The sequence below is a fragment of the Arvicanthis niloticus genome, chromosome X (assembly GCF_011762505.2).
Source record: "Arvicanthis niloticus isolate mArvNil1 chromosome X, mArvNil1.pat.X, whole genome shotgun sequence".
NCBI lineage: Eukaryota > Metazoa > Chordata > Mammalia > Rodentia > Muridae > Arvicanthis > Arvicanthis niloticus.
In genome coordinates this window covers 123,792,804-123,800,037 of record NC_047679.1, presented here as the reverse complement: position 1 = coordinate 123,800,037, position 7,234 = coordinate 123,792,804, and the positions used below count along the sequence as shown (strand labels likewise).

The following is a 7,234-nucleotide window of genomic DNA, read 5'->3' as shown; positions in this document are numbered from 1 at the left end:
TAACCTAGTTTAAAAATGGGCTACAGAGTTAAACAGAGAATTCTGAACAGATGAATCTGTAACAGCTGAGAAGCACTTAAAAAATGTTCATTGTCCTTAGTCATCATGGAAATGCAAATCAAAATGACCCTAAGAATCTGTTTTGTACCCATCAGAATGGCTAAGACAAAAACCTCAAGTGATAGCTCATGTTGGTGAGGATGTAGAGCAAAGGAAACACTCCTCTATTGATGGTGGAAGTGCAAACTTGTACAACCACTCTGGAAATTAATCTGGGGCCTTCACACAAAATTGGAAATCATTGTACATGAAGACACATGTACAATATACTGCTCCTGGGCATATACCCAAAAGATGCCCCCCAATACCACAAGGACACTTGCTCAACTATGTTCATAGACACTAGCCAGAAACCAAAAACACCCTAGTTGTTCCTCAACAGAAGTAAAGATAAAGTTGTAATTTACACAATGGAATACTACTCAGCTATTAAAAATAAGAACAACATGAAATTTGTAGGCAAATGGATGGAACTAGAAAAGATCATCTTAAGTGAGATAACTCAGACCTAGAAAGACAAATATGCCATTTACTCACTTGTAAGTGGATATTAGTCAGAAAGTACAGATAATCATGCTACAAAAAACATACCCAAAGAAGTTAGTAATTGAGTGCCCAAGGCCAGAAGCTTGAATCTCACTCAGAAGGTGAAATAAAATAGACATAAAGGTGGATGGAGGGAGAGAACTGCATGAAAGAAGGGGTATGGAGGGGAACTGGGTGAGGAGAGTGCTGAAGAGAGTGAATTTGACATATGGGGAGGGTAGTCATCTCTGTGACAACCAGGAAACCTGAGAAGGGAAGCTTCTGGGAATCTTTAGCTGTGACTGTAGCTGAGACTCTTAGAAGCTTGGGATATGGAGACTGAAGTGGCCATCTGCTATAGCTAGGCAAGACTTCCAGTGGGGGGAGGGTGACACCAAACCACCCACAAATCCTTCAACTTCAAATTTGTCCTCACTAGAAGATTGCAGGGACAAAGATGGAACAGAGACTGAGGTAATGGCCAACCAATCATGGGCTCAACTTGAGACCCACCCAATGGGAGAGAGCCCACCCCTGACACTATTAATGATATTCTGCTCTGCTTGCAGACAGGAGCTTAGCATAACTGTCTTCTGAGAGGCTCTATGTAGCAGCTGATGGAAACAGATGCAGAGACAAAACAACCAAACATTATGCACATTACAGGAAGCCTTGTGGTAGAGAAGCTGGAGTGAGTCAAGGACACCACAAGAAGACCAACAGAATCAACTCTCCTGGCCCCATGGGAGCTCACAGAGACTGAACCACCAACCAGAGAGCATGTATGTGCTCGACCTGCCCCTTTCAACATTTGTAGCAGATGTGAAGCTTGGCCTTCATGTGAGTTCCCTAACAGGTATAGCAGGAGGAGACTTTCTTGCCTGCCATTGGATCCCCTTCCACTAACCAGGTTGCCTTGCCTGGCCTTAGTCAGAGAGGATATGCCTAGTCCTCCAATGACGTGATATATCAGGGTGTGTTGATGATGCCTAGGGGTGCCTCCCCATTCTCTGAGGAAAAAGCAAGGAGAGAATGGGAGAGAGGCTTAGTGTGAGGGAGACTGGGAGAAGAGGGGGACTGTGATCAGCATATAAAGCGAATAAATAAATAAATTGCAAGCAGCATTGGCTGACAGGGACCTGTTGTGGTGGTTCTTTGGGAGGTCCAGCCAGCAACTGACAATGCAGATGTGGATGCTTGGAGCCAACCATCAGATTGAGCTCAGGAAACCTGGTGGGGAAGCTGGTAGAAGGACTGGAGGAGTGGAGGGGGATTGCAACCCCATTGGAAAAACAACATAGGCTGGCCTAACCACCCAGTTCTCCTGGAGGGATCCATGGCTCCAGATACATATGTAGCAGAGGATGGTCTTTTCTGACAGCAATGGGAGGGGAGGCCCTTGGTCCTGTGGAGGTTTTATGTTTTAACATAGCAGGATGTATGAATAGTGGGGCTGGAGAGGGTGGGTGGGTAGGGGAGCACCCTCATGGAGGCAAAGGGGAGAGAGGAGATGGTGGATATAGGATGAGGGGGTTTGTGGAGGGGTAACTGGGAATTGGGATATCATTTGAGATGTAAATGAATGGAATGCTTCATGAAAGAAAGAAAAAAAGAGAGAGAGAGAGAAAGAGAGAGAGAGAGATTGTAATCTATAAAGGGTAGATAACTGGACTTTATTCATCTCTAAAGAAAAATGAAATTATATTATTTGCAGGAAGATACATTTAACTTCAGACCATTATAATAGACTAAACTCAGAATGACAAATACTTCATGCTTTATTCCACATGTAGAATCTGATATAAATGTATCTATATAAATAAATATAAGTGGTACATATATTGATATATGATACTCTTATATAAAAGGGACTATGTAGGAGAAAAAAGTGTCTAAACAAAGGTAGTTACAACAGAGGAGAATAAAAGGAAACAAAAAGAGTAATAAATGCACATTTCACTGATATATATATAGAACACATATCAAATAAAAAGCATAAAATATACATTTTCTTAATATAATAAATATGGCTGGTATAGACACACTCTTGATACTTAACTTTAATTCCAAACAATGAAGATAATGAAGTTAGGTTTGTAGAAGGAAGCAGCAATGTTTGAAAGTGACATCTAATTGAGTGGCAGAAAAAGTGACAAGTCTGAGAAAGCATTGACAGTATAGGATATGCCCAACTCTCACAAGAAGAGAGAAGAAAGGGAAGTTAAGAGAGAGTGCATATATCTGGCATCAATGGGAGTGGAGGCCCTTGGACAGGTTAAAGCTTGATGCCCCCATGTGGGAGAATGCTAGGGTGGTGAGGCAGGAGTGGGTGGATGGGTGGGGGAGCACCTTCATAGAAGCAGGGGATGGGATAAGGAAGGGAGGATGGGATAGGGGGTTTTCAGAGGGGAAACTGGGAAGGGGGGTAACATTTGAAATATAAATAAATAAAATAACCAGTAATAAAAAGAGAACAGTGCAGAGAGAGGAGGGATGCAGTTTTACCAGGACAGTTTTACAGAGATGGGTTGCAGAAAGAGAGAGAACAAACTAGACACAAGTGGAGGCAAAATGAGCCAGAGAATAATAATGAGCCAGAAGATCAGAACAGATTGCCAGAGTTAATTTGAGACCAACCAGAGCAATTCATTGAGAAGCTGAGAGAAGCCATAGTGAACCAGTCAGCTTGGAGAAGAGTTTGAGCCAGAACAGCTTAAACGATTCATCCAGCCAGAACTCAGCAAGAAAAAGAAAGGGTGAGCTTATTTAGTAGTAAGTTTAAGAGGCTGAAAACATTCTAGGCCTACATAAGATTTTTATGGAGTCTTGAAGCTTCCAGGACTAGTCCCAGGGTAGCAGACTGAGGCAGTAAACCTCTGAGATGACAATTACTTCAGGAGAATAAAAACTACTTTTATAACTCAATATCTTACTATGAAGACAGCTGTTTATCCATGTTCATTCGTGCTGTATTCACAACAAATAATAAATAGAGTGTAGATGTGCACCAAGTACTGAGTAGATAATGAAACTCTGGTCTATCTACACAATGGAATATTTAGCTATTAAGAACAAATGGAAGTCCGGCCCCGCCCCCTCCCCTTCGCCCCGCCCCCTCCCCCCCCCCCCCCCCCCCCCCCCCCCCGCGCAGCCGCCTACGTCAGCTTCCTGTCTTTGTTCGGGGAGCTAGGGATCTGTGGCCTCCGTGGCCCACCTCGCACGCCCGCCGTCTCCATCGTGGAGGTGGCTGCTGGGCGGGTTGCGGAGCTCAGGAGAGGCCCCGGCTTGCCCCAGGCCTGCCCAGGGCGAGAGCGGAACCGTTGGCAGCCATGTCAGATCGGGGTCCCTCCCGAGAGATGCGTGGAGCAGCAGCGGCGGCAGAAATGATGGAAAAACTACAGAGCCTGGACCCACGAAGGCAGGAATTACTGGAGGCCAGGTTCACTGGAGTTGGCGTAAGTAAGGGGCCACTCAACAGTGAGTCTTCCAAACAGAATTTGTGCAGCGTGGGGTCCTTGAGTAATAAAGTAATAGACATTCCAGAGAAAAAGCAGAATGACCAGCGAAATCGGAAAAGAAAAGCTGAACCATATGAAACTAGCCAAGGGAAAGGCACTCCTAGGGGACATAAAATTAACGATTACTTTGAGTTTTCTGGGGGAAGCAGGCCAGGAACCAGCTCTGGCAGAAGTGTTCCACCAGTTGCAGGATCCTCACCGCAACATTCCTTATCCAATCCCTTACCGCGTCGAGTAGAACAGCCTCTATATGGTTTAGATGGCAGTGCTGCAAAGGAGGCCTCAGAAGAGCAGTCTGCTTTGCCAACCCTCATGCCAGTGATGTTAGCAAAACCTCGACTTGACACAGAGCAGTTAGTGCCACGGGGAGCTGGCCTCTGCTTCACTTTCGTCTCTGCTCAACAAAACAGCTCTTCTTCTACCATCCAGCATAGACAGACCCAGTGTGACCTCACAATAGAAAAAATATCTGCACTAGAAAAGAATAAGAACTCTGACTTAGAGAAGAAGGAAGGAAGAATAGATGATTTATTAAGAGCCAACTATGATTTGAGACGACAGATAGATGAACAGCAAAAGATGCTAGAGAAATACAAGGAACGATTAAATAGATGTGTCACCATGAGCAAGAAGCTCCTTATAGAAAAGTCTAAACAAGAAAAGATGGCATGTAGAGATAAGAACATGCAGGACCGATTGCAATTAGGCCACTTTACTACTGTCCGGCACGGAGCCTCTTTTATGGAACAGTGGACAGATGGTTATGCTTTCCAAAACCTCATCAAGCAACAGGAAAGGATCAATTCACAGAGAGAAGAAATAGAAAGGCAACGGAAAATGTTAGCAAAGAGGAAACCCCCTGCCATGGGTCAGGCCCCTCCAGCAACCAATGAGCAGAAACAACGGAAAAACAAGACCAATGGAGCTGAAAATGAAACATTAACCTTAGCAGAATACCATGAGCAAGAGGAAATCTTCAAACTTAGATTAGGGCATCTTAAGAAAGAGGAAGCAGAAATCCATGCAGAGCTGGAAAGGCTAGAAAGGTTTAGGAATCTACATATCAGGGAATTAAAAAGGATACATAATGAAGATAATTCACAGTTTAAATACCACCCAACACTAAATGACAGATATTTGTTGTTACATCTTTTGGGTAGAGGAGGTTTCAGTGAAGTTTACAAGGCATTTGATCTAATGGAGCAAAGATATGTAGCTGTGAAAATTCACCAGTTAAATAAAAACTGGAGAGATGAGAAAAAGGAGAATTACCACAAGCATGCGTGTAGGGAATACCGGATTCATAAGGAACTGGATCATCCCCGAATAGTAAAGCTGTATGACTACTTTTCACTGGACATGGATTCGTTTTGTACCGTACTAGAATATTGTGAAGGAAATGATCTGGACTTCTACCTAAAACAGCACAAATTAATGTCGGAGAAAGAAGCCCGATCCACTATTATGCAGATTGTGAATGCTTTAAAGTATTTAAATGAAATAAAACCTCCCATCATACACTATGACCTCAAACCAGATAATATCCTTTTAGTAAATGGTACAGCATGTGGAGAGATAAAAATTACAGATTTTGGTCTTTCCAAGATCATGGATGATAATAGCTACAATTCAGTGGATGGCATGGAGCTAACATCACAAGGTGCTGGTACTTATTGGTATTTACCACCAGAGTGTTTTGTGGTTGGGGAAGAGGCACCAAAGATCTCAAATAAAGTTGATGTCTGGTCAGTGGGTGTGATCTTCTACCAGTGTCTTTATGGGAGGAAGCCTTTTGGCCATAAGCAGTCCCAGCAAGTTATTCTACAAGAGAATACTATTCTTAAAGCTATTGAAGTACAGTTTCCGCCAAAGCCAGTAGTAACACCTGAAGCAAAGGCATTTATCAGGCGATGTCTGACCTATCGAAAGGAAGAACGCATTGATGTGCAGCAGCTGGCCTGTGACCCCTACTTGTTGCCTCACATCCGAAAGTCAGTCTCCACAAGTAGTCCTGCAGGAGCTGCTATTGCATCAACCTCTGGGGCATCCAATAACAGTTCTTCAAATTGAGACCAACTCACAAGGCCACAAACTGTTCAGCACATACAGTGGACACATGGCATTCAGCAGTGGGTTTGGAACATAAGTGAATCCGAATAGATCTCATGAAACCTGTATCAGATGCTTTTATTTTCTTGCTTTTTTCCCATCCATAGAGCATGACAGCATCGATTCTCATTGAAAAGAAGCCTTGGGCAGCTCTGGCCAGGCCTCGTAAAAAAAGGCCTTGCCTGAAGTTCCAGCGTCAACGGTCACCCATGAGTGGCTGCTCTGAGTGAGGAAATTTTTTTTTTTAAAAAAGTTAAAAAATTTAAAAAGAAAAAACTGGTTTCATATACTGTGAACTTGCAAACATGCAGACTCAGGGTTCCCTGACACAGTGCTTCAAATAAAGAATGTGGACTTGAAAATACAGAGTGGGTTAGTCTGGTGTCTATATTTAAACTTGCTCTTTTCTTTTAATAAAGTTTAGGTAACATCTCCTGAAAAAAAAGAACAAATGGAATTATGAAATTTGTAAGCAAAATAGATGGAACTGGTGACAATCATTCTGAGTAAGAAATATTAAGGTCTTGTATTTTGTTTTATTTGTGGATGTTGGTTTTGAATCTTCAGAGATATATTTCATTTGGAATACCTATAGAAGTTATAAAACTAATCAGAGGCTATGGGGAAGTTCCTTTTTAAGGGAGAATAGACAGAAAACTGTGGTATAAAGGATCACAGGGGATTAGTTAATTGGGGAAGGGTTGAATTTTGGTACTGGTTTGGTGGGCAGGGGAGAAGAGTGAATATTTGAAGGAATAACTAATGGTCTTATTATATTTAAGTTCATTACCCTGCAGGTCTCTCTTCTTTTACTTCTGAGTGCTTACTGTGTCTTCTTACCTCTTCAGTAAAAGATTGCCAGATTGAAGTTTCAAAAACTCTACAGTATTCTCACAGTAATTGAATTTTTTTTCTGAGTTAGGAACATAGGAATGTACCAAATGCAACATGTCAAAATGCGAAGGCAACACAAGGGACACCATCTGTCACAATATTTTTCTAGTTAATTTTAAGTGAGCGAA

The 7,234-nt window shown here is 42.6% G+C and overlaps 1 pseudogene; it reads left to right on the top strand.

Moving 5' to 3' along the window:
* The first annotated feature begins 3,953 nt into the window (after positions 1 to 3,953).
* LOC117694624 (serine/threonine-protein kinase tousled-like 2 pseudogene) lies at positions 3,954 to 6,224 on the top strand (annotated as a pseudogene).
* The last annotated feature ends 1,010 nt before the right edge of the window (positions 6,225 to 7,234 follow it).